The sequence below is a fragment of the Coregonus clupeaformis genome, chromosome 35, assembly GCF_020615455.1.
Source record: "Coregonus clupeaformis isolate EN_2021a chromosome 35, ASM2061545v1, whole genome shotgun sequence".
In the NCBI taxonomy this organism is placed as follows: domain Eukaryota; kingdom Metazoa; phylum Chordata; class Actinopteri; order Salmoniformes; family Salmonidae; genus Coregonus; species Coregonus clupeaformis.
In genome coordinates, this window is record NC_059226.1 from 1236610 (window position 1) to 1244613 (window position 8004).

At 50.5% G+C, this 8004-nt stretch overlaps 1 pseudogene; it reads right to left on the reverse strand.

The window, feature by feature from the left end:
- Positions 1-6070: 6070 nt before the first annotated feature.
- On the reverse strand, positions 6071-7686 carry LOC121550229 (annotated as a pseudogene).
- Between the last annotated feature and the right edge of the window lie 318 nt (positions 7687-8004).

Below are 8004 nucleotides of genomic sequence, written 5' to 3' on the forward strand. Positions count from 1 at the left end.
GTGTACAGAGAATATCGAGCCTTCCATCAGTATCTTGTTCTCCCAGTGCAAACATATTTAAAACATAATTTCGAAACATTTTGAAACACCAGTTACATCAGATTTCTTTTTACAAACATTTAAACAATTAAAGTGCAGTGCAAAAGTCCATATTGTTAATATATATTGTACCAAATCTGTTTTCAGTACTATTGTGAGTGTTTCTGATTAAATAGGCATATAGCACTATGTGTCCAAGCCTTTAGGACAAGCAGCCTTGGGTGTGTGTTTCCTAAAAACATAAAGAATATATTTGGGAAACTCACCCCTTCCTGATTTGCTCTAGGTGAGTGCTGTGTGCAGGGGGTGGCTGTTGTCATGACTTGCCCTCATGGGTTGAGGATCAAACATTCCTGCTAGGCAAAGGTTTGAACACCCCCTTTCCTGGGGGCCAGTTTTATGACTTAACAGCTGGTCATAAATAGTTTGCAGAAAAGTACTCCTTTTGAACGTTTAGCTGTTCTACATTGTCAGCTTCCTGCTTCCCCTGTTTGTCTCCTGGCCTCTAGAGGTCAGCTGTGTTCCCCTTTGCCTTAGTTTTTCCTCATGTGTCCTAATTAGCTTATCTATGTCACCTGTGCCTTGTTTCCCCTTGAGTATTTTAGCTGTGTGTTTTCCCCTTGTTTCTCACTTGGTTATTGCGTCCTGTCTATGTGTCTCCTGCTTTGTCCCACCGTATCAGTCCTAGTAAGTTATTCTAAGTTATCTTTAGTTTGTTTTTCTCCCCTCGGGGAGTTGTTTTGTTTGCCTCCTGTTTTGGAACATTAAATCTACTTACCTGGAGTATGGCCTGGGGTGTTTCATTTGGGTCCTACAACATCTCCTCTGTGGCTTAGGGGTAGTACCCCCAGCTTTACACATTTGAGACCGGAGTTCTAGCCCGGATTGTGACAGAATAACCAAGTCAATCATGGACCCAGAAACACTCAGTTCCCAGGACCTGTTGGCGGTGATCATTCGACATGAGGCTTCTTTCCAGCGCCATGAAGCCGTTCTCAGCCGACAAGAGGAGCTGATGGCTAGACATTCTCAACTCCTGGCCGAAATGATGAGTTCCCTTCACCAGCTCTTTGAACGCCTCCTTGGTTCTCCCCCTTCCCCCGGTCACCTCCCAGTGACGACAGGCCTTCTCGGTTGGCGGAGCCCCGACTACCACCTCCCAAGCCCTTTTCTGGGGATCCAAGCTCTTGTCAGGGTTTCCTCACCCAATGCTCCCTCACCTTCGAGCTCCAACCCTCAAGTTTTCCCACAGACCGTTCCAAGATTGCCTACCTCATTACCCTTCTTTCAGACAAGGCGCTCGCCTGGGCCTCTGCGGTGTGGCAGTCCCAGGAGGCCTGTTGTGACTCCCACGCTGCATTTGTAGAAGAGTTCAAGCGGGTGTTCGATCATCCTGTCAGTGGGCGGGAGGCTTCCAAGCGCCTACTGTCTCTCCGTCAGGGCCCCGAAGCACGGCAGATTTTGCCATTGAGTTCCGAACCATAGCAGCAAGGAGCGGATGGAATGATGAAGCGCTGAGGGTCTGCTTTCAGGGAGGGTTATCTGAGCCCCTTCAAGATGAGTTAGCCACCCGTGAACCAGCTGAAGATCTCGAGTCCCTCATAGCCTTGGCCATCCGCCTGGACAATCGTCTAAGAGAGCGGAGAACGGCTCGCCGTCAGGTGTCTCAGTCCCAAGTTCCTCTGAGCAGCTCTGTTTCTCCTGTTTGGACTCCGTCATTCAGAGCTGCCCCGGCTCCTGAACTGCCCCAGGATTCCCCGGAGAGCATGCAGTTAGGCCGTTCCAGGCTTTCTTCCAACGAAAGGGAACGTCGCATGAGGGAGCGTCGGTGCCTCTACTGCGGGGTTGCCGGCCACTTCCGCTCCACTTGCCCCGAGCTGGGAAACGCCTGTCCCCGCCCAGCTACAGGAGGGTTGTGATGGGGAAAATTAGAGCTCCTCCTACTAACGCGGTCCTAGCTATTCCAGCCACTCTGTCCTGGGAGGGCCACCAGCATCGGGTCCAGGCTATGATCGATTCCGGTGCCGCAGGTGATTTTATGGATGTAACCTTGGCTAAGGAACTTAAGATCCCTACCCAACTACTTCCTCAACCCCAGGCAGTTACTGCCTTAGATGGCAGACCTCTGGAACCAGGAAAAGTTACTGAGGCGACTCAGTCCCTGCGACTTACCATCTCTCAACACCAGCAGGAGGAGACCTTCTATCTCATTGACTCTCCCGAGTATCCTATTATCCTGGGTCACCCTTGGCTATGCAGACATAATCCCCAGATCGACTGGCCTACTGGCACCATTCTTAGCTGGGGTCCCACTTGCCAACTCACCTGCGTGCTTCAGAGTTCCTCAGCCCCTAGTACCCAGTTTCAAGAGTCTGTTGACGTCTCCCGAGTCCCCAGTGTTTACCATCGGTTCAAAGCAGTGTTCAGCAAGGCCCGGGCTACTGCCTTACCGCCTCATCGCACTTATGACTGTGCCATTGATCTACTCCCTGGGTGCTGCCCTCCTAGAGGTCGGATCTTTTCCTTGTCCTCCCCGAGCACGCAGCTATGGACACCTACATTAAGGAGTCCTTGGCAGCCGGCCTCATCTATGCCTCTACTTCCCGGCTGGGGCGGGCTTCTTTTTTGTTGAAAAGAAAGACGGGGGTCTGAGGCCTTGTATTGATTACCGGGGACTCAACAAGATCACGGTTCGGAATCGATACCCTCTTCCTCTCATGGCCACTGCTTTTGAGCTGCTTCAAGGGGCTTCCATTTTTACTAAGCTGGATCTCCGCAATGCTTACCATCTCGTGCGGATCCGGCCAGGAGACGAATGGAAGACGGCGTTCAACACGCCCACGGGACACTATGAATATCGGGTGATGCCGTTCGGGCTCACCAATGCCCCCGCAGTATTCCAAGCCCTGATTAATGATGTTCTCCGGGATATGCTTAATCTGTTCGTCTTCGTGTACCTGGACGATATCCTCATCTTCTCGAGGTCACTGAAGGAGCATGAGGGGCATGTTAGCCGGGTTCTCCAGAGGCTCCTTGACAATCACCTCTACGTTAAGCCTGAGAAGTGTGAATTTCATGTTTCTCAGACTCAGTTTCTCGGGTTTATTGTCACTCCCGGGCACCTAGAGATGGATCCCAAGAAGGTCAAGGCGGTCCACGATTGGCCCACACCTGCCACGGTCAAGGAGGTTCAACGGTTCATTGGCTTTTCTAACTTCTATCGGAAGTTCATCAAGAATTTCAGCTCGGTGGTAGCCCCCTTGACGACGCTTACCAAGGGAGGAGGGACCAAGATTCACTGGGGTCCGGAAGCAGCAGGGGCCTTCGAGGATCTCAAGCGCCGCTTCACTTCTGCTCCGATTCTGGTGACCCCTGACCCAGAGAGACCTTTCGTGGTGGAGGTGGACGCCTCAGAGGTGGGGGGTGGGAGCCGTCCTGTCACAGAGGGGTGCGGATGGGAGATTACACCCTTGTGCCTTCATGTCTCGCCGCCTGTCTGAGGCCGAGCGCAACTACCACGTGGGGGATCTAGAGTTGCTTGCGGTTAAACTGGCCTTGGAAGAGTGGCGCCATTGGCTTGAGGGGGCTCAGCACCCTTTCCAGGTTCTCACAGACCACAAGAACCTGGAATATCTCCAACAGGCTAAGCGGATGAACCCTCGGCAAGCACGATGGTCCCTTTTCTTTAATCGATTCCAGTTCATCCTGACTTACCGACCTGGCACCAAGAACGTCAAGCCGGATGCTCTGTCTCGAGTCTATTCTCCCGAGGTACAAGAGAAGCCCTTGGCATCGATTATTCCGAGGTCTAGGATCGTCGCACCTCTTCAGTGGGAACTAGAAAGAGGGGTACGAGAAGCTCTTGCCCATGAGCCCGATCCAGGCGGTGGTCCTGCCGGTCGCCTGTACGTCCCTCTCTCGGTTCGGGCCCGCGTCTTGCAGTGGGGTCATGAGTCGCCCTTGACATGCCATCCTGGCAGTGCTCGCACACTGGAGTTCCTCCGACGGCGGTTTTGGTGGCCGTCCATCAAGAAGGACGTGCAGGTCTATGTTGAGGCCTGCCCTGTGTGCAACCAGGGAAAGTCGACACGCCAGCGACCCCAGGGACTGCTCCATCCCTTACCTGTTCCTCGAAGGCCATGGTCACACCTTTCTCTGGACTTTGTTACGGGACTTCCTCTATCCCAGGGCAACACCGTCATCCTTGTGGTGGTAGACCGTTTCTCTAAGGCTGCCCGGTTTATTCCCCTGCCCAAGCTGCCCTCGGCTAAGGAGACTGCGGAGCTCCTCATGAACCATGTCTTCCGGATATTTGGCATTCCCCTGGACGTGGTCTCTGACCGAGGTCCCCAATTCTCGTCCCGGTTTTGGGGGCCTTCTGCAGGCTTATTGGGGCCACAGCCAGCCTATCGTCAGGATTCCATCCAGAGTCTAATGGCCAAACGGAACGGATTAATCAGGATCTGGAGACCACCCTGCGGTGTATGGCGGCCAGTAATCCCACGTCTTGGGCCACCTATATCATTTGGGCTGAATATGCCCACAACACCCTCCAGTCCTCAGCCACCGGATTGTCCCCCTTCGAATGCCAGTTCGGTTACAACCCTCCTTTGTTTCCAGAGGAAGAGGCGCAAGTTGGTGTTCCCTCGGCCCAGCGCTTTGTCCAACGCTGTAGGCGGACCTGGAAGAAGGCCAGGTGTACCCTCCTTCGGACCTCCCAGAGATACCAAAGTCAGGCTAATCGCCACCGCCGGACGGCCCCTAGTTTCCGAGCTGGTCAGAGAGTTTGGTTGGCCACTAAGAACTTGCCCCTCCGGGTCGAATCCAAGAAGCTTTCCCAGAGATACATCGGCCCTTTCCGCATTTCTAGAAAGGTTAACCCTGTGTCGTATCGTTTAGTTCTGCCTCGCTCCCTTAGAGTTAACCCCACTTTCCATGTTTCACTCCTTAAACCTGTCTTGTCTTCTCCTTTTGCCCCCCACACAGACCCCCGCCACCTCCCAGGATCATAGACGGCCAGCCAGCCTACACAGTCCGCCGGATACTGGACTCCCGGAGGGTCCAGAACTCTCTGCAGTATCTGGTGGACTGGGAGGGCTACGGGCCAGAGGAGCGCTCCTGGGTTCCGGCCAGGGACATCCTGGACCCAGGGTTGATCCGAGATTTTCGCACCCTGGGGCCAGGGTGTTCTGGAAGGAACGTCAGGAGTCGTTCCTAGAGGAGGGGGTCCTGTCAGCTTCCTGCTTCCCCTGTTTGTCTCCTGGCCTCTAGAGGTCAGCTGTGTTCCCCTTTGCCTTAGTTTTTCCTCATGTGTCCTAATTAGCTTATCTATGTCACCTGTGCCTTGTTTCCCCTTGAGTATTTTAGCTGTGTGTTTTCCCCTTGTTTCTCACTTGGTTATTGCGTCCTGTCTATGTGTCTCCTGCTTTGTCCCACCGTATCAGTCCTAGTAAGTTATTCTAAGTTATCTTTAGTTTGTTTTTCTCCCCTCGGGGAGTTGTTTTGTTTGCCTCCTGTTTTGGAACATTAAATCTACTTACCTGGAGTATGGCCTGGGGTGTTTCATTTGGGTCCTACAACATCTCCTCTGTGGCTTAGGGGTAGTACCCCCAGCTTTACACATTTGAGACCGGAGTTCTAGCCCGGATTGTGACACTACATAACACATTTCTGTCTGAACGTCCTTTAACGTTGCACCCTCCTGAATAGACACCCGGTCCTCCGCCGTTACATCAGCACAGACAGATTGGCTGCCTGCCAAGGAGAACGCTGCAGTTTCTTCAGGCTCTGTTTTGTCAGTCCATTTAGCCAGGCTATCGAGCTGAAGGTGAAGATTGACTGTTTCACACTGCATTAGAAAGACAGCATGCTACATGATGTCGCAGTCACCCCTGAACGTTATTGCAGAAAATACAGGTCAAGATTTGCTCACTGTTCAAATAAACCTACCATTAAAATTATAGACTGATCATGTCTTTGTCAGTGGGCAAACGTACAAAATCAGCAGGGGATCAAATACTTTTTTCCCTCACTGTACAGTTTATGATATTATTTTTTATGTGCGATGTTTTCACTGTATATTCAGGTAAAGAAGCATGATTTTGGATTATTGTTTTTTTATCATTTACAATTAGCTGGATTGTCATTTAGTTGTGTTGATCCTAGATCATCATTAAACTGTGTTGATCCTGGATCCCCATTCAGCTGTATTGATCTTGGATCGTCGAGCACTCCCCTTGTGCTCTCCCCTCTTTCTGATTTCTCTCAGCTGATAGATCTGATGTTAAAGGATACTTGTGATGACCAAGATGGTGCAGATGCTACAGAGGGCAGCTCTGAAAGGCCCCACCCAGCGACGGTCTATAGAGGGCTGGACTTTATAGGTGAGCCACACCTGCAACCAGAAGTAGGCCCACAAAGAAGGCCAGAAAAGCCCCGAACACATGGATGCCAAATAACACAGATTGCTGAAAGAGATGGATGGAGAGAGGAATGGTGGTGAGAGGGAAAGAGCGAGGCAGGATATTCTCAAAAATATATCAGGGTATATCAATATGTCATCTTTTTATGGGAACATGCTAGGATAGTTATAGTATCCTATTGTAATCGTAAAGCAATACCCGGAAGCTTCCGAGGATGGAGATGCCCAGAGACGAGATGAAGCCCAGTACGATGCTGGCGATGTTCACCTTGCTGTTCTGACCATAGTCCCTGACCTGCTGAAAGCAGATCGCCACGATCCACAGGACTGACAGAGATAGGGAGAGGGAGAGGGAGAGGGAGAGGGAGAGAGAGAGAGGGAGAGAAAGAGAGAGAGAGAGAGAGAGAGAGAGAGAGAGAGAGAGAGAGAGAGAGAGAGAGAGAGAGAGAGAGAGGAGCGGGAGGGGGTGTCGAGGAGGGTGGAGTGGGGAGGATAGAAGGGGGAAGAAGGTTGAGTTTCCATACGAAAGACAAGAATAAGAAAGTCGTATGAACCAACCTGTAAGTGCTGAATAAATTCACTTACTCACGACAGCACAGATGTTGCAGACCTGGGAAAAGATACGGCTCTGTGGATCATAGGTGCCACATTCACTGGAAGACATATTCACATTTTAATTCTTTACATGCTGGAAATGACTTGGTAATGAAATATTGACTTCAAAACAAAAAGCCACCTATGGTGCATGGTATTGTGGTGTTGTGGGCTCATTAACATTTCCCGTTTTGTTAGTGGTTATACCACTTTAACTGGTCTGTGGTAGTGCCTCTATTGACATAGTCCAAATACCCAGTGAAATTCAGGGTAAACCCTTTACAGTGTTGTAAAGACCAGCGTCACTCTTACCTGATGTAGGGGAATCTCGCTGTGATATTAACACATTTGAAACAGCGATACCAAACCTGGGAAGAACTGTCGTTAGTATATCAATACTTCAGTGATATTTTTCTTGCTCTCATGACATACATGTTCTGTTTGTTGTTTGCACTGATAATAACTTTCTTATCATCAACACCATCTCATTGTACCGTAGCATAAGACCACACTGTTATTCTATCCAGACAAGTAGCTGGAGAGCAGACCAGTCTGTTAGATACTCACACCACCCATATTCCCACAGTGCCAAACACCGCCAAGCAGATTGGAAGCAGCGCCCAGAGCCACATTATTGTTTCCTTAGGTCACCTGAGAAAGATGAAACGAGACAACTGAGACACCCAGATACACTTTAACCCAATTTAAATAAAAAGGGACAAAGGTCCTCAACTGAGGAACTCAGGAATCCATAAAAACATTTTAGCCCAGGACACTTCACATGGTGAATATCCCAGAAAAAGAAAAAGGAACACAGATGTCTGCAATGATCTTTGAGGTTTATTTACGGGACAAACAAACCGGCTTACATTCAGACATGTCAGACACCTTCCTCAGAGCCTTCCTCAGAGCCTTAGACAGGAAACTGTCAGAGGCACATATAGCCTGGT